Source organism: Marmota monax, unplaced genomic scaffold (assembly GCF_021218885.2).
Source record: "Marmota monax isolate L192 unplaced genomic scaffold, Marmota_monax_Labrador192_F-V1.1 WCK01_AAM20220418_F8-fsc00192, whole genome shotgun sequence".
NCBI lineage: Eukaryota > Metazoa > Chordata > Mammalia > Rodentia > Sciuridae > Marmota > Marmota monax.
This window is the reverse complement of record NW_026693786.1, coordinates 1,151,111-1,170,127: the sequence shown is the minus strand read 5'-3', so window position 1 is coordinate 1,170,127 and position 19,017 is coordinate 1,151,111. Positions and strand designations below refer to the sequence as shown.

The 19,017-nt window shown below is 35.2% G+C and overlaps 1 protein-coding gene across 2 annotated transcripts in view; it reads left to right on the top strand.

Moving 5' to 3' along the window:
- Positions 1-19,017, top strand: part of Nexmif (neurite extension and migration factor) — a 141,297-nt gene that overhangs the window by 65,373 nt on the left and 56,907 nt on the right. Inside the window, exon 2 of one of the 2 annotated variants that reach the window (XM_058584898.1) lies at positions 14,352-14,623. The exons of the other annotated variant lie outside the window; for it this stretch is intronic. The gene's annotated coding sequence lies outside the window, so the exon portion shown is untranslated. The remainder of the gene's footprint in view (positions 1-14,351; positions 14,624-19,017) is intronic. 2 annotated transcript variants of the gene reach the window in all.

Here is a 19,017-nt window from a genome sequence, read left to right as displayed (position 1 = left end):
TAAAATCAAAAGCAATCACAAACCATTTTATCTCGGAGATAGAAGGTACTGATAATTTTCTTTGCATTAGGGATTGAACCCAAGGGTGCTTTACTACTCAGGTATATCCCCCACCCTTTTTAATTTTTATTTTGAGATAGGGTCTCACTAAGTTGCTGAGGCTGGACTGGAACTTGCAATCCTCCTGCCTCAGCCTCCTAAGTAGCTGGGGTTACAAGTGTGAGTCACTGCACCCAGCTGGTATTGCTAATTTTTAAAGCTCACGATTTTTTAGAAGAAATCCTATCCCAAGAAGGAAAGGACTGACATAAAATTAAACAGCAAGTTGGTGTCATTCATTTTATGACAATACCAACTTATACTTGCACTTCCTTTCTTATTCTTGAAAACCTAGAGTACATTGGTCAATTGTATGATCAGTTATTATGGTGATCAGCATGTATGTTTGAATTTCTACTAGATACCTATAGCATAACAACAGAATTGGAGTCTTTAAAATGTTATAGTACTCAGAAGTTTGTATGGTACACATTTCTACAACCACTCTGTTGCCTATTCCAATATAATACTCCAGATATTTTTCCACTGCAGTTGAAGCTCCATTTTATGTTTCTGTCCCTATTGGAGATTATTAGCTCATCATACTCCTCCTCCTCCTCCTTTTGTCTTATCCTAAACAAGTTAAAACTCATTTTAATTAAACAATGGTTTTACTCTCTATAAACCCCACTCATCATCTTTTTTTAAAAACATTTATTTCTTAGTTGTTTTCGGCGGACACAACATCTTTGTTTGTATATGGTGCTGAGGATCGAACCCGGGCTGCACGCATGCCAGGCGAGCGCGCTACTGCTTGAGCCACATCCCCAGCCCTCATCATCTTTTTCTTTTTTTTTTTAATTTTTTTTATTGGTTGTTCAAAACATTATAAAGCTCTTGACATATCATATTTCATACATTAGATTCAAGTTGGTTATGAACTCCCAATTTTACCCCAAATACAGCTTGCAGAATCACATCGGTTACACATCCACATTTTTACATAATGCCCTATTAGTAACTGTTGTATTCTGCTACCTTTCCTATCCTCTACCATCCCCCCTCCCTCCCCTCCCATCTTCTCTCTCTACCCCATCCACTGTAATTCATATCTCTCCTTGTTTATTTTCCCATTCCCCTCACAACCTCTTATATGTAATTTTGTATAACAATGAGGGTCTCCCTCCATTACCATGCAATTTCCCTTTTCTCTCCCTTTCCCTCCCACCTCATGTATCTGTTTAATGTTAATCTTTTCTTCCTGCTCTTCCTCCCTGCTCTGTTCTTAGTTGCTCTCATTATATCAAAGAAGACATTTGGTAATTGTTTTTTAGGGATTGGCTAGCTTCACTAAGCATAATCTGCTCTAGTGCCATCCATTTCCCTGCAAATTCTATGATTTTGTCATTTTTTAGTGCTGCGTAATACTCCATGGTGTATAAATGCCACATTTTTTTAATCCATTCATCTATTGAAGGGCATCTGGGTTGGTTCCACAGTCTAGCAATTGTGAATTGTGCTGCTATGAACATCGATGTAGCAGTATCCCTGTAGTACGCTCTTTTTCTACTCCACAACTTTCTCTTTTTCATACTGAAAGATAAGAGCAACTAAAACCTTTCTCCAGCTCTTGTTTTCATCATCATTTTTGTTGCTCTCTATTTTAACTCCATATCAAAGATGTGGTTTGACACATACTATTTTTTTTCCACTATGTAACTGCAAAAAAATATATGAACTAACTATTTGAGATATTTCTTTGTTTTCATCTGGTTCCTGTGCTCTCCACCCATGAAGGTAACAAGAGAAAAGTATCTTGGGAATAGCTTTATTACCCCCCTCCAATAATCAGAGTGGCACATGAAGAGGGATCCATTATGGTTTTATATCTACTCTACATGCAGTGGTGTATTAGGCCTGATTTGTATCAGCTCTTGACAACAAATTGTGCACATCTTTTCTCAACTCCATATTCATGTTCAGGGATTAATAACTTGAAATTGGCAATTCTAAGAGTATTTGGCCCATGGAAGTCAGCAATCCAACAAATAAGGGATCCCAATTCTCAAGCTTGTTAAACCTTTGTAAGCATACAACTACCTACTTCATATTCATTCTTCATCAGAAAAATCTATCTTAAGTAACTGCCTGACTTTAGTATTTTGTGAGTGTGGTCAAAAAGTTGTCCCTGAAGGTCATATATCTCTATCAATCAATGGATTGATTGATTTATTTAAGTATGGAAGATATAAAACCAGGCCAAAGAAATCAACAATTCAATTCTTGAAATCACAATCAGGAAACGTGATATAAAGTGAACAGGACTTAAAGATAACCCTGACAGTATGTTTAAAACTCTATCAGTAGTATCAGTGGGCCCAAGATAACTGCTTTCAAAAATGGGCAGGTAGGTATTCAATACTAAAAATGAGTTAGATGTTTAAGAGGATGAGCCTTTGAGATTTTACACATTTGGGCACAAAGGGTAATTTGGGGAATAATGAAACTGGTTCCATTCTGACAGAATTTCTCTCCAAATTGCAGATTATGTACAGCTAGCAACATGACCATGACACTTCCTTATTCTGATGTTTGTATTGTGTCTCTGGCACTTATATAAATAGCTCCCCTGGGAACAATTTCATGTTGCTACAGTATTCACCAGAGTAAGTCACTTATAATGACCTTTATCTATACTGGTGTTAAAATATTGAACAGTGATCTGCTGGTGGTTTGGGCTCTTCGGCTGCAAATGAGTAAAATCTTCATTTACCTCCATGCTAATCTCCCAGTAAAAAGATCTGTTTCTGGCATCCCTAGGTCCTATATCTGCCTAGCATTACCTCAGAAACTAGAATATTTTAGTTAGGTTTTTTTTTTTTTTTTTTGCCACTGTGACTAAAAGATTTGACCAGAACAATTTTAGGGGTAGAAAAGTTTATTTAAGGGCTCACAGTTTCAGAAGTCTCAGTTCATGGACAGCTGGCTCTATTCCCCAGGGCTCAAGGTGAGGCAGGACATTATGGTGGAAGAGTGTGGTAGAAGGGAAACAGCTCACACAATAATCAGGAAGCAGAGACTTCACTTGCCAAATACAAAATATATACCCCAAAGCCACGCCCCCGATGCTCCACCTCCTCCAGCCACAGCCCACTTTCCTTTTGTTACCACTCAATTAATCCCATCAGGGCATTAATTCACTGATTGGGTTAAGGCTCTTATAACCCAATCATTTCTTTTCTGCACTTTCTTGCATTTTATTACACGTGGGCTTTGGGGGACACCTCACATCTAAACTATAACACTAGAATCTCTGCTGACCTAGGCTCAGATTCTTTACCTCATTTTATTGTCCAGGAAAGTTATTAAAGGTAATGGAGGGAAGCCCAGTGATGTTTTAACCTTGTCCCTCAGCAACAAGATACTGTCATCCTACTCTTCTTGACAGCCTAACAACCAGCTTCACTGTCTGGGACTAAATCACATGTAGATTAAGCCAGACTGGGAAGGCCAGAACACTGAGACAATTCAGTTTCTAGAGCAGCTATATAATTTTACATTCTCTCCAGTCACGTAGGAGAGTCCAATTTTCCCACATTCTTGCCAACATTATTATTATCCACCTTTTTGATAATAGCCATCCTAATAGGTATGAAGTGGTATTTCATTGTGCTCTTTATTTGCTTTTCTCTGATGACTAATAATGTCAAGCATCTTTTCATATTTTTTTGGCCACAAATTTGTGTGTCTTCTTTGGAGAAATGTCTATTCAAATCCTTTGCCCATTTTTAAATGATTGATTTAATTTTTTATTGTTGAGTTGAGGGTATTTTTGTATATTCTTCATATGTGACCCTTATGAGATAAATAAATTGTAAAATCTTCTTCATATGAGGAAGAGAGTCATTTTTCCTATTCAGTGGTGTCCCTTGCAGTATAAAAGTTTTAATTTTGAAGTTCAATGTGTTTACTTATTCTATTTCTTCTGTGCTTTTGATGTCATATCTAAGAAACCATTGTCAAACCAAAGTTACAAAAGTTTATTTTTATGTTTTTTTCTGAGGATTTTTATTTTATTTTATTGAAGTGATGGAGATTAAACTCAGGGCCTCACCCATGCTAGGGAAGTACTCTATCATTTAGTTATACATGCAGCCCTCTTCTGATTATTTTAAAGTTGTAGATTTTCAGTTTAGTTCTTCAATCCAATTTTGTTAATTTGTATGTATGGTGTGAAGAAGGGATCCAACTTCACTCTTTTATATAAGGATATTCAGTTTTCCCAGTACCATTTGTTGAAAAGATTCTTCTTTCTTCCAAGAGTGAATGGTCTTGGCACTCTTGTTGAAAATTGATTGGCCATATATGTAAGGATTTATTTCTAGACCCTCAATTCTATTCCATCGGTCTATATTCTGGTATCAGCACCAGACTGCCTTGGTCATTATAGCTTTTTTAATTAGTTCATTTTAGATATACAAAATGTAAGGGTTCATTTTGACATAATATTGAAAGCATGGAATATAATTCACTTTGATTCATTGTAGCTTAGTAAATTTTGAGATCAGGAAATATGAGTCCTCCAACTTTATTCTTCTTTTCAGGACTGTTTTGGCTATTTCAGGTCCTTTGTATTTCCATGTAAATTTTATAATCAGCTTGTCAATTTCTACAAAGAATTCACCTAAGACTTCAGTAGTGATTGTGCTTAATCTGTACCTCAATTTGGAAAATATTGACATGTTGTTAATAGTAAATTTCTGATTCATGAACATAAAATGTCTTTCAACTTTTGTATCATTAGAATTTTCTTTCAACAATGTTTGCTGTTTTCCAAGTACACACCTTGCAATTGCATTGTTAAATTATTTCCTAAGTATTTTATTCTTTATGATGCTATTATGAGTGGAATTGGTTTCTTAATTTTTGTATTGTTTATTGCAAGTGTATAGAAATACAATTGCTTTTTTATATTTTTCTATGTCCTGCAACACAGCTGAACCCATTTATTTGTTCCCTTACTTTTAGAGGATTTCTTAGGATTTTCTTTTTTTTTTCACTAGATTATTTTTTTATTGGTTGTTCAAAACATTACAAAACTCTTGACATATCATATTTCATACATTAGATTCAAGTTGGTTATGAAATCCCAATTTTACCCCAAATACAGATTGCAGCATCACATCGGTTACACATCCACAATTTTACATAATGCCCTATTAGTAACTGTTGTATTCTGCTACCTTTCCTATCCTCTACTATCTCCCCTCCCCTCCCCTCCCATCTTCTCTCTCTACCCCATCTACTGTAATTCATTTCTCTCCTTGTTTATTTTCCCATTCCCCTCACAACCTCTTATATGTAATTTTGTATAACCATGCGGGTCTCCCTCCATTACCATGCAATTTCCCTTTTCTCTCCCTTTCCCTCCCACCTCATGTCTCTGTTTAATGTTAATCTTTTCTTCCTGCTCTTCCTCCCTGCTCTGTTCTTAGTTGCTCTCATTATATCAAAGAAGACATTTGGTATTTGTTTTTTAGGGATTGGCTAGCTTCACTAAGCATAATCTGCTCTAGTGCCATCTATTTTGCTGCAAATTCCATGATTTTGTCATTTTTTAGTGCTGCGTAATACTCCATGATGTATAAATGCCACATTTTTTAAATCCATTCATCTATTGAAGGGCATCTGGGTTGGTTCCACAGTCTAGCAATTGTGAATTGTGCTGCTATGAACATCAATGTAGCAGTATCCCTGTAGTACGCTCTTTTAAGGTCTTCAGGGAATAGTCCGAGAAGGGCAATAGCTGGGTCAAATGGTGGTTCCATTCCCAGCTTTCCCAGGAATCTCCATACTGCTTTCCAAATTGGCCACACCAGTTTGCAGTCCCACCAGCAATGTACAAGTGTACCCTTTTCCCCACATCCTCTCCAGCACTTGTTGTTGATTGACTTCATAATGGCTACCAATCTTACTGGAGTGAGATGGTATCTTAGGGTGGTTTTGATTTGCATTTCTCTGACTGCTAGAGATGGTGAGCATTTTTTCATGTACTTGTTGATTGATTGTATGTCCTCCTCTGAGAAGTGTCTGTTCAGGTCTTTGGCCCATTTGTTGATTGGGTTATTTGTTTTCTTATTGTTTAATTTTTTGAGTTCTTTGTATACTCTGGATATTAGGGCTCTATCTGAAGTGTGAGGAGTAAAAATTTGTTCCCATGATGTAGGCTCCCTATTTACCTCTCTTATTGTTTCTCTTGCTGAGAAAAAACTTTTCAGTTTAAGTAAGTCCCATTTGTTGATTCTTGTTATTAACTTTTGTGCTATGGGTGTCCTATTAAGGAATTTGGATCCCGACCCCACAATATGTAGATCGTAGCCAACTTTTTCTTCTATCAGACGCAGAGTCTCTGATTTGATATCTAGCTCCTTGATCCACTTTGAGTTAACTTTTGTGCATGGCGAGAGGAGGGGATTCAGTTTCATTTTGTTGCATATGGATTTCCAGTTTTCCCAGCACCATTTGTTGAAGATGCTATCCTTCCTCCATTGCATGCTTTTAGCTCCTTTATCAAATATAAGATAGTTGTAGCTTTGTGGATTAGTCTCTGTGTCCTCTATTCTGTACCATTGGTCCACCCGCCTGTTTTGGTACCAGTACCATGCTGTTTTTGTTACTATTCTATATACATTATTATGTCACCTGTGAAGAGAAGTTCCTTTATTTCTTCCTTTCTGATCTGAATACCTTTTACTTATGTTCTTGTCTAGTTGCTCTGGAAAGAAACTTTAAATTATTGAACTTGTTTCATTCAACTTAATGAAAATGGTGTGAATGGATAATTGTTGTCTTGTTTCTAATCTTAAAGGGAAGAAATTCAGTCTTTGGTTATGAAGTATGATGTTAACTATGAGGGATTTTTGTAAATGCCCTTTTTTTTCCAGATCAAGGACGTTTCCTTCTATTCCTACATGGTCTAGTGGTTTTTTATCATAAAAGGATGCTGTATTTTGTCAGATGCTATTCCTACATTTGTTAAGATGACCATCTGGTTTTGTACTTTGTTCCATTAATATGGGTATTATAATGTTTTTATTTTTTGAGGTTAAATCAACTTTACATTCCTTGACTAAATCCCACTTGGTCATGGTGTATAATTCTTTCTATATATTGCTAGCATTGGTTTGCTAGTATTTTGTTGGTAACTTTTGTATCTATGTTAATAGGAGATGTTCAGATCAGTTACTTAAAAAATATTTCTCACTCTGGATTTAGTTGATATTTTCAAGATTAGATAGATTTTTGGCAAGCATACTACAGAGGTGATATGTCATTCTCAGTATATCATAAAATTCATAACACTAATCTGTCTTATTACTTTTGATTTTGATCATATACATTTTTCTAAAATGGATTCTTTGGAGTTTTATCTGAAGTGAGTGGTACTTGGAGATCAGAGCAGCAGAGATATAGCTGCATAAACAGTAGTTAGTTTCTCTCTATTTAATCTTTACAGGAACACAGATAGCATATTTTAAATATGGCTTTCCAAAATAGGTAAGAATTATAATGCATTCTGCTGTCACATATAAAAAATAAACAAAAATATTGCCAACAGGATAGATATTAAGTGTTCTTACCACAAAAATAAATATGTGAAGGAATACATACGTTAAGTATCTCAACTAAGCCATTCCACAATGCGTACATGTTTCAAAACAACATGATATACATGAATAATATATGCAGTTTTAGTTGTCATTTTTTTAAATATGCAGTTTTTAAAATCAACTCTCCAAGGTGGCAATTACTGCATTTTTTTCATGTTGGATTGTCTGGGAAGAGTTATGATGATCATACGAACTCTCTGGAGTAGTGAAAATATTGTTGGGCAATATAGCTTAAATAATGAGAGCTCTAGAATCTGGTTATTTTTAACTTGACAATTTATAATTGCATAAATGTGGATAATTAGTTTTACTAAGACTCAGTTTTCTGACTTGTGAGAGGGGACTAATTATAGCATACACCTCATACAGTTTTTATGAAAAATAAATGAAAAAAATTCAGTGATTAGTTTGCAATAAACACTCAAATGTTAGTTGCAGATGATATAGAAATAACTTTGCAACATCTGGCCCTTATGTCAATAAAAACAAACCTCATTTTAGCTTGGAAATTGATGTCAGTTTGCTGACCTCACTTGACCCTTTACCTTTCAGATATCTTCTTTCTTAGGCTATAATTTTACATTCTGCTAGTAAGGATACCATCTTTTATAAAGCGCCTTTAGGAAGAAACCTCTAGAATTTGAAAAGGGTAAACATTTTAAGGAGGCTTAGAAGTTATATAATCAGTACAAAGATGACTTATTACCAGTTTTCAATCACTCTAAATTTTATTATTATATTCTTTTGTTTTACTTTCTTCTGTCCTTGCCTTCACTCAGTCTTGCTACTTGGATAACAAGGAGAAAGAAAGGAAGTTGAAAACTAATGAATTGAATGAAGACTTTTTTTTTTGATACCAAGGATTGAACCCAGGAGCACTTAATCACTGAGCCACATCCTCAGCCCTTTTTATTTTTTATTTTGAGACAGGGTCTCACTAAGTTGCTCAAGGCCTTGCTAAGTTGCTGTGGCAGGCTTTGAATTTGCAATCCTCCCGCCTCAGCCTCCCAAGGCACTGGTATTATAGGCATGTGCCATTGTGCTCATCTTGAACAAAGTTTTGATGTGATTTTCATCATTCATTTTGTCTCTGTACCTTAGTATATTATGGCATGGAAAATTGGTTGTCTGTAGGAGTAATGGAATGCCAGATAGTGCTAAATAAATGTCCCATGGCAGAAACAAACATTTTTTTCCCCTTTCAGGAACCACCAACCCAAAATTCAGTCAGAAACCAAATGAAAGTTTAAAAGCAGCCTATGTTAAGTATAGTTTTTTTTTGTAAATTTTCTCATAAAACCTACATAGAGAACCAATGCACCTGATTTTTTAGAATATAGAACAGGAATCAATGCAACTATAACTAGCCATTTAAATGTTCTCCACTTTTGTATCATAGTCAGTTAAATGATAGGATCAAGGGTGTGAGGGAGAAAAGATAATGCTAAAAAAATAATGGGAGAAATATGGGAGGAGAGGGTAGAAAAGAGTCCATCTTGGATGAGACAAACAATTGTTTTCTATAAAAGCATGAGAGATTAAAGATTAATATTTCTGCAGTATAAGATCACCTAGGATTAATGTGTCTAGGGCTATTTTTATAGGAAAATTGAATTGTTGGCAAGATTAAAGATGCTAGGGTTGTTTACCCTAGAGAAGAAAAGAGTGGGAGGAGGTAGCATGATTACTGTCTCTATATATGGTTAAAAACTGAAAGGGAAAGCAGACCTTTATTTTATTGCAGAAGATACAGGGAAACAAAGTTAGTCTTAGCATAATTGAGCGTGGACTGAGATAGCTCCTTTCAGAAGGTAGCGAGTGCACTCCTCACTGAAAGTACTTTAGCATCAAATGGCACTTTAATTTAGATGACTTTTAAGGTCTTCCTGACCCTGTGGTATCTGGACTGGTAAAGGAATCTGATGTATTTTCTTTCAGTATTCATAAAATGAGCGTTTGGAAAGCTTTTTTTTTTTTCCTTAATCTTCTGAAAAGTGGACTATGATGTTCTGTGATCTGTGTGATAGCTAGTGTAGAGTGGAGCTCTTCAATAGAAACTTGATAGTTTGAGACTTAGGTCACAGCATTAACGCTGTAGTAATCTTCCATTCTTGTGAGTCAGTTGTAATATCAATACCAAAGGCAAAAATAGCAAATTTGTGAATTGAATTTCTATTTCACTTTCTATTCCCAGCACTAATTATTTATTTCACTGAGGGCTTTGGCCTAGATTAGAAGCCTTACTAAATAAAACATCTCTGAATCTCTCAAGTTCTTTATTTCATATTCTAATAGTGCAAGTGAAAGTAGAATAGGGTGAACAAGAATCAATAATATAAATAGAGAAGTGTGATTTTGAATTGAACTTTCAAGTGTTTTAAAATACTTTGTGTAAAAACTCCATATAAAATATGCTTAATATGTTAATGCTCGCTGATTACATTATATTATCACTTAAGTTGTTGGAAGAGTTTAATAGGTCACAGCAGATGGTGTACTATCTCTGACCCATTTTCTTGCCAAGTCCTCAACTGTGGAAGAAAGAGTTATTCGTGATAAGGATAATTTGCCCTCATCCCTTCATACAAAAGTAAGAAATTTCAGGGTTAAGGATAACTCATTTAGGAATCTATGTTTACTGATGAGGTTTTAAAGAAAGTCATGCCATGGGAAGGGGATACACTTAAGCATGAGGATTATCAAAAACCATTAAAATGTTAATCTAGCTTTTAAAAGCAGTGCATTTATCTCTAAGTGTAAAGAGGGTGTTTGCTTATTCATTATCTATTCATTCTAAATAGAACAAATCATTTGGGAATTAAAAAAGCAGGAACTTATCTCTTTCAATCTATAAAGGAAATAGTTGAATAAATTAGCTACAAAAGCCAATATTTTAGTTTCTTTTCATATTGACTGGGCTTGAATTTCTTTCTTTAAAACTTAACTTTAGATTCATGAGATTACTTAACACATAATTTTGCTCTAGATAGAAATAGCATATATATTGTTGCTTTTGGTAACATGGGTATTCCAAGTATAGATATCTGAGGATCTTTCTGTCCAATTGGGGACACTTAATTTTACACACACACACACACAAACAATGTCTAGAGTAATGAAGAGATATGGAAATTAAAAGTAGTGTGTACTCTGGTTAAAGAAAGTGGTTATTTGAGCTAGGGCAGTTGAAAAAAAACTTTTTGATAAATGGTAGGACTTGCAGGGCTCGACTGTGCAAGCCTTTAATCCCAACGGCTCAGGACGCTGAGGCAGGAGGATCACGAGTTCAAAGCCAGCCTCAGCAAAAACAAGGTGCTAAGCAACTCAGTGAGATCTTGTCTCTAATAAAATACAAAATTGGACTGAGGATGTGGCTCAGTGGTCAAGTGCCCCTGAGTTCAATCCCCAGTACCCCCATAAAATGGTAGGACTTGAACAGGATGATCAAGGAACACTAGTAAAATGGAATTCCCTACATAGTTAATGAACAGTGTTAGGACACAGATATAGAAATACTGTCATAAGGGAAAACCAATAAGTGGAAGAGTTTGTTAGAGGGGAGGAGTTCATGTTAAGGAATAATGATGAAGAAGTTAAAATTCTCTAGGGTCAGATCATCAAGTGCTTTAATGCTAATAGGCATTAATGCCAATGGGAACTACTGATAGTTTTTGAGCAGGAAAATGAGAAACTGTGCAAAAGGATTTTTTCAAGATGGTGTTTGATTGGAAGCAGGGAGAGAGACCATAAAGCTCTTGCCTTAAACCAACTGTAAGACAAAGAATGACTAACAAAGGGTGTTGCTAGCATTGAAGCTTTTTGCAAGTGCTAGCTCCACTAGATTTAGGGCACAAGAAATGACTTAAGGATGACACCCAGTCATTTGAAACCCTGAAATGATCATGCCTTTGACAAAAGTAAGGTAGTGGCCTTAACTCTAGATATTTCCTAGTGCTCTTGAAAGGATTTATTTCAGTTAATTTTGATGCACAAAATTAAAAAGTCATCATTCAGTTTTCTGATGAAGCTGAAGAATTAATCTAAAAAGTGTAAAATATAAATCAATACTTCAATTGGATACCTACATATCTTCTAAAAATAAGGCCTGCTTATGTCTTAATTGTAATGAATATGTATTTAAGATAAATCAAACAAGTAAGCATTCTTTATAGGAATATTGATTAAGTTGACTTTTCCTGACTAGTGATTTAAATCTATATGATTTATCACATTAATGCAAAGATTATTTGCCCTCTGGGACTCTGTCTGGAAGAGCAAGGCAGCTCATCGTCATCAGGGACTGGAACATTGCCAAACCAGTCCCAGAATTTAGCCCACTTTGTTTAGATACAAAGCCAATAGAAAGTTCCTTGAGGTTCCATGACAACATAAGAATGTATGGGGTGTCATTTATGAACCAACTCAGAGCTAAAAAGCAGAAATTCAATAATATATTCTGTCTCACATTGTTCTGTACTTGTTTCATGTCAATTATATATTCAGTTGTATATTGTTGGCTAATTGGTTTGTGTCAATTATATATTCTTCCTTACATTGTTGTCAAATTGTTTCACGTGTATCAGACATAGCATTCTGAGGTAGGCTGAAAGCTCCCCTGAGACAAGGACTGTACTTCTCTCCTTTATTCCCTTCAGTAAATAGCATGAGTCTTGGCACATAGCTAAGTGCTGAAACTAGAATAAGATGTTTCAGAATATTTGAGTCTGGATCCATTGTACTATTGTGAACCTATATAACACTAGATTCCAGAGTAGTACTGTGAATTTTGACTTAAAACAGTAGCATAACAGAGTTGTTTACAGAAAAACTGTTAGTGTACAATTATGCAAAAACTAGAACATGTACTTACCTGTAAAATGAGAGGATAATGAAAGGATGTGCTTCAATAAAGCCAATGAATACTAGTGATGCTGATGATGCATCAATGATACATACGGGTGAAAATTACTGCTCTCAGAGAATTCACATTCTAGTGGATTGAATTCTTTGTGAAGAAATCTGGATTCTAGTTTTGATGTATCTCCTAGCTCACTAGTTATGAGAGAAAAGTGTGTGTGTGTGTGTGTGTGTGTGTGTGTGTTCATGTATGCACATGTTCTTACCTAGATGCTTTTGCAAACAGATTACTGGTTCAATCCTACCCATTCTCAAAGTTCACTTAGAATGCATAGAATTGTTCCAGTCTCTGTTTGGTGGCACTTGTGGGCAGCTCTTGGAAAAGCACTTTGACTCAAGGATGGACCCAGGGAAAACTGTTTACCCTTTTTTCCCCAGCATGTTATTTTATTCGTTTACTTTTTGCTTTTTTGTTTTCTTAAATTTTAAATTTAATATAGAGTAAGGTGGAAGCTGTGAATTGTTTGCTTTCTTTTTGCTTAATCCAGGCTATGCCATCTTTTAAAGGATCTCAATTGAATGAAACATTTCTTTTCTAATGTTTTCTCAACTCTTCTTTCACATCCTCCCTGGAAATTTAGGGTCTATTATTATCATTGCTGTTTAATATCAGGAGAAACTAAGGTATAAAGAAAGTAAATAGCTAGGTCAGTATTCTCTGGAATTAAAAAGTAGTTAGTGTTACTTAGACTTCTGTTTTATTCACTACAGCAGCTATGCCAATTCAGCCAGCCAGTAACTCATCACATTGGAAGAAAAAGTTGCTGTTGTTTTGGACTTGGAGTCAAAAGACTTGGTTTCTGTTCCTGATTCTGCCTATTTTATGACCTTGGACAAACATTTAAGCCCTCTTGACTTCTGTAAAATCGAATAAATTATAGCTTTTTAAAAAATTCTCTCTCATATTTTGCTACTTTTCAAATATTTTTCTCTAATTTATCTCCCTTCTTCTGATTTTCTTTTACTCTCAGGTTTTCTTTTCCCTCTGAGACTTCCTCTAACTCTGCAGCCCTGACTCTATATTTTGGGTTGCCCACACCCCTTAGTAATGTACTATCCTATGTAATATTTAACTGATCAGTTTCTTGCATCATCCTCATATGAAGAGAAAGTGAGCATAATGTGGCATAATTACAAAGGATATAGTATCTTAATTGCTTACTTGTCAAAAGAATATGAAATATGAAACACTATGAAGATTAAAGATCCTCAATAACTTGGTAAAGATTTATTTTAAGATATTTATTTAAATATTTTTTAAAGAAGAGATTATCAAACCGTGGAAACTATATATTAATTTGCTATGGGGGATGTGTGTTTGTGTGTGTATGTGTGTGTGTGTGTGTGTGTGTGTGTAGCTTTAAGTTTGCGTACTATTTGGATCTGATGTATAAATGATATATACCAATTGAGTTATTTATTGTTAGTGATTAATAGTGAATAAAATAGTTTCTATGATGTGTTAGTTTCTTTTTACCAAGGCTGAATGCTAAAATTACTGATAGCATGAAACTCTCTTAATTTCTCTGAGGGTCCCATTCTGCAATCTATCTAATCTTCACTAAATCATAGTAGTATATTTTGCATCAAATTATGATTTAGGTAATCTATTTGGATGGGGAAAGGAGTAATTGAATCACATAAATGTTCTCTTTGAAGCTATATTTTTCCTTCTTTTAGGTTCAGATGAGAATTTATCATATACACCTACCCCTTTACTTACAGATTTATCTTCGTGCTTGGAAGGCAAGGACAAGGAGCACAGAGGTTTTCTTGCTACATCACTCAGGAGTGTAGCATCATGAGATCCTATGAGGAACAAGGGAATCCTGTTACTATGCTGTAAAAAGCCAAGAAAGTAGGAAGCTGGCTCTGTGATGCAACTGGTCTCTACTTCAAGTTTGAGGGCATGATTTTGAAGAATCTAAATAGCCTACAGGTTCAGAGACATGTCTAAGTAACCCTGCCTCGTTTCAAGAACTTTTTCTGACTAACAGGTAAACTCAGTTTTATCCCTAACTGCTGGCCGCCTCAGACTAGGTTGTGTGACAGGTACTACTAGCTAAGGAATACAGCTGACTACTTTTAGCTGACAGAAGATTTAGATTTGTCTATGGACTATGCTAAATATATGAATTGCAGCTTTAATACCAGACATAAGGGAATACCATCAGCAATGAGACTTGAAATGGAGACCTTACTAAGTTGGGTGGTTTCCTATGTACTTCCTATAGGAAAGAGATAGTCCCATGGTGCATGGCCTACAGATAGTATGTGGAAGGGAAGGGACAAATGAAAGGGAAAGCCATATTTGGAAATGATATTGGAAAGGTAATCAATATACACCTTAGCTTGTAAGACCCTTAATGTCAAGCTGTGGGGAATCTAAACTTTATTGTCTATGTGGGCAGTTGGAGAAATTCTTGTGATCTGGACTTAAAAAGGGATAGACGAATGCAGATTTAGAGGTTAAACAAACCTGGCTTTGAATTCCTTTTATGATGCTTACTTATGGGACCTTGGCTGTGATTCTCTTCTTTTGCATACCTCACTTTTCTCCTTTGTACAATATGAATGATGGTAATTTTCTTGCATAGTTATCAGAATTAAATATTGTAGATATTAAGCGAGATAATGTATATAAATGGTTCAGTATCTGTCATGTCGCAGGTACTCAATGAATAGGAGCCATTATAAGTAATCCTTGGACCTCATATTATAGCCCTTTGATTCCAGTTGGGTAACTGAGCTTTGGAAGAAGCAAATGACACTGCTCTGTTTAGCTATTATGTCACTTTCAATCTGTAGAACAATTGGTAACCTTCATTTGTATTATTTAATGTTATCTTCTCAACGACCTATGAAAGTCATTAGGAAAATTTTCACAACAGAAAGCTGAGACTCAGGGGGCAAATGAATTACCTAAAGTGGCATAATAATGTCAGAGCTAGGACTAGAACCAAGGTCTCTTAATGCTAAATTCAATGTTCTTTTCATTGCATCACATCTAGGGTTTAGGTTACTTTTCCTTTGTTTCTGCCATCCCTGTGAGTAACCCACATTGGGCTCAAGTTAGAGCTACTTTCATAGCACAAAATTAAGCAATCTCCAAACCAATATTGTATGTTATTTATAATAAACCCACTAGAAAGCCCCCACTTCCACATCTCTCCCCATCTTATCCTTGAAGCCTAGCATTTATTAAAAATTAAGATAAACAAAAGGCTTATTCTCCTTGAGACAGGCTTTCTGCAATTGTAATTTTCTTTAAAAAAAATCCTGATTACAAAGGATTGCAGCTTTTAAATAGTACAAGGATGATTCAATTTAAAACTTGCAATCATTATCTTGTTCTGTCTAAAGAAGAAAACAAAAATATATTGAAATCTTCTTTTCAAAAATACCAAAAACATGTTGATATATTTTCTTTCTTCTTCTTCTTCATAGAGTCTACTCTCATAGGATTATTTTGTGTTCTTATTTAAAAGTTAGTTCTACCAATAATGGACTTTGAGTTTCCTGGGTTCTACTGTTTATTATTCAGCTCTCCTATTTCGGTTTCTTTGAATACAGTAAGCCAAACACCCTCATTATTCAGCCAAATAACAAGTATCTACTGTTTGGTAAGCATTGCAAAGGATGCAAATGTGATTGATACTGGAATGTTTGTGGGTATGAGTGTTCATATGTTGGAGCAGGGTGCTATGAAAGCAGTATATATTATAGTACACAAGAAAAGAACCATGGATTCGGTATCAGAAAACCTGGGTTCAAGTTCCAGCATGTCATGTGACTTTGTTTTCTCATCTGTTAAGTAAAACTACAATTCTAGTCTCTGCTCGGTGTTTTTTGGATTAGTATTGGCCCAAACTTCTTGGTTGGGTACATAAAACTTCAAAAAGCCAAATGTTATTGCTCTGGAGCTGACTGTGGGTTTCATAAATGAATTTTAAAAAACCATATAAATGCAGTTCTCTATTTTTTTCTGGGAATTTTCTGTTCAGATTTCTATGAGTGCAGGATTGATAGGGCACCATGCTTCACATATTCCAACTCAAAAATCCTAAAGTAGACAGTTGCCTTTGCCTTCATCTTGGCATAAGACATGGCCTTAAAATTTTTAATTACATTATTATTTTTTCCATTTTATTCTTAGTATAAATAACTATCTAGGTCTAACAGGGAAGTATAAGGACCATTTTTTTAAGACAGCATCTCACTCTGTTTATTCTGCTATAATAGAATACCCAAGACTTGGTAATTTATAAAGAATAGAATTTATTTCTAAGAGTTTTTGAGAGTAGGAAGTCTAGAGCAAGGTATTCAAATTGGTGAGAGACTTCTTACTATGTGTTCACATGGCAGAAGAATGGAAGAGAACAAACCTGCTCCTACAAGCAGGTTTTTGTGGTGGCATTAATCTATTCATGATGGATGAGCCTTAATAACCAAATGAGCACTCATGACCTAAATACCTCCCATTAAGCCACACTTCCCAACATTGTTGCAATGGGGATTAAGTTTCCAACACGAGTTTTAGAAGGCACACACACAAAAAATCAAACTACAGTCAGCAGAAACTGATCTGCTTCTCCAACAAATAAAGCTACTTTCAAATTTCATAGTAAATTTAAAGGATGATCTTTGTTTAGAGGTGAGTAGTTTTGGGATACCATATATAAAAGCTTATAGAGGCCAGCCTCAGTGGCACATGCTCAGTTGGGAATATAATTCAGTAGTAGAACACCCTGGTTTCAATCCTTAGTACTGCCAAAAAAGGAAAAAAGAATGCTAACAGAGATTCTATCTATCTATCATCTATCTATCTATCTATCTATCTATCTATCTATCTATCTATCTATGTTGAATCAACAGATAACCTCTCCAAACAGAACGTACCAGATCTAGATTGGGGAATGTTTTTTGAGGTGGAGTTTCATTGTTTCCCATCTCTCCCTAAGCTCCTGGGCTCAAGTGGTCCCCCCTGCCCCAGCCTCCTGAGTAGCTGACATTACAGGTACACACAACCAAGCACCACATCTGGCTCTCACTGGTGAATTCTGTCAAACATTTAAGGAAGAAGTTATACCAATTCTCCAAAATTTCTTTCAGAAAATAGAGGTAGAAGTAATTCATTTTAGAAGGCTAAGATTACCCTATACCAAAACTGGACAAAGATATCACAAGAAAAGAACACTACATACCAGTGTCTCTCATGAACATAAATGCAGAAATCCTCAACAAATCATTTGCAAATTGAATCAAAACAATGTAAAAAAATAATTATATACCATAACAAGTGGGTTTTATTTCAGATATATAAGGCTAGTTCAACATTGAAACACAGTTAATATAATCCATCACATTAACAGGCTAGAGAAGAAAATCAAAAGATCATATCAATAGATGCATAAAAACACTTAACAAAATACAACACCCATTCATGATTTTAAAAATTCTCAGCAAACTAAAAATAGAGGGGAACTTTATCATCTTTCTAAAGAGCATCTACAAAGAACCTACAACTATTATTCACTTTACTCTTTTTCCACGTAGTACTATAAAACTTGGCTAATGCAGTAAGATAAGAAAAATAAATAAAAGATATTCAGATTAGGAAGGAAGAAAACAAACTGTTTTATCCACAGATGGCATGATCATTTATGTAGAAAATCCCAGAGAATCAACAACAAGCCAGGTGCGGTGGTGCACACCTGTAATCCCAGATGCTTGAGAGGCTGAGACAGGAGGATCATGGGTTCAAGGCCAGCCTCAGCAAAAGTGAAGCACTAAGCAGCTCAGTGAGACCCTGTCTCTAAATAAAATACAAAATAGGGTTGAGGATGTGGCTCAGTGGTTGAGTGCCCCTGAGTTCAGTACCTGGTATCCCCAAAACAAAAAACAATCAACAACAAAAAGCCCTCCTGGAACCAATGAGTAATTATAGCAAGATTGCAGGACATAAGCTTAATATACAAAAGTAAGTTGCTTTCTTATATACCAGCAATGAATAATTTGAACTTAAATTAAAACACAATACCATTTACATTAGCATCCACAAATGAAATAATTTGGCATAAAACTAACAAAATATGTACAATATTTATATGAAATCTAAACTACAAACTGATAAAAGAAATCAAAGAAGATATAAATAAATAGAGAGAGAGGGAGAAAGATGGAAGATTAAAAGAAGGTGCACTTCTCAGCAGTTTCTTATCTCAAGATTTAAAAATCAGGAATACTGCTCTTCAACCATGTGAGAAACTAAGGGAATTCACTAAAATTCAACACTGGACAGTAAAAGAAAACCTATAGGCACATAAAGTCAGAAATTTGCAACATAATGTAAGAAATAATACATTAGAGATGCACCAGCTTGGCTGCACCA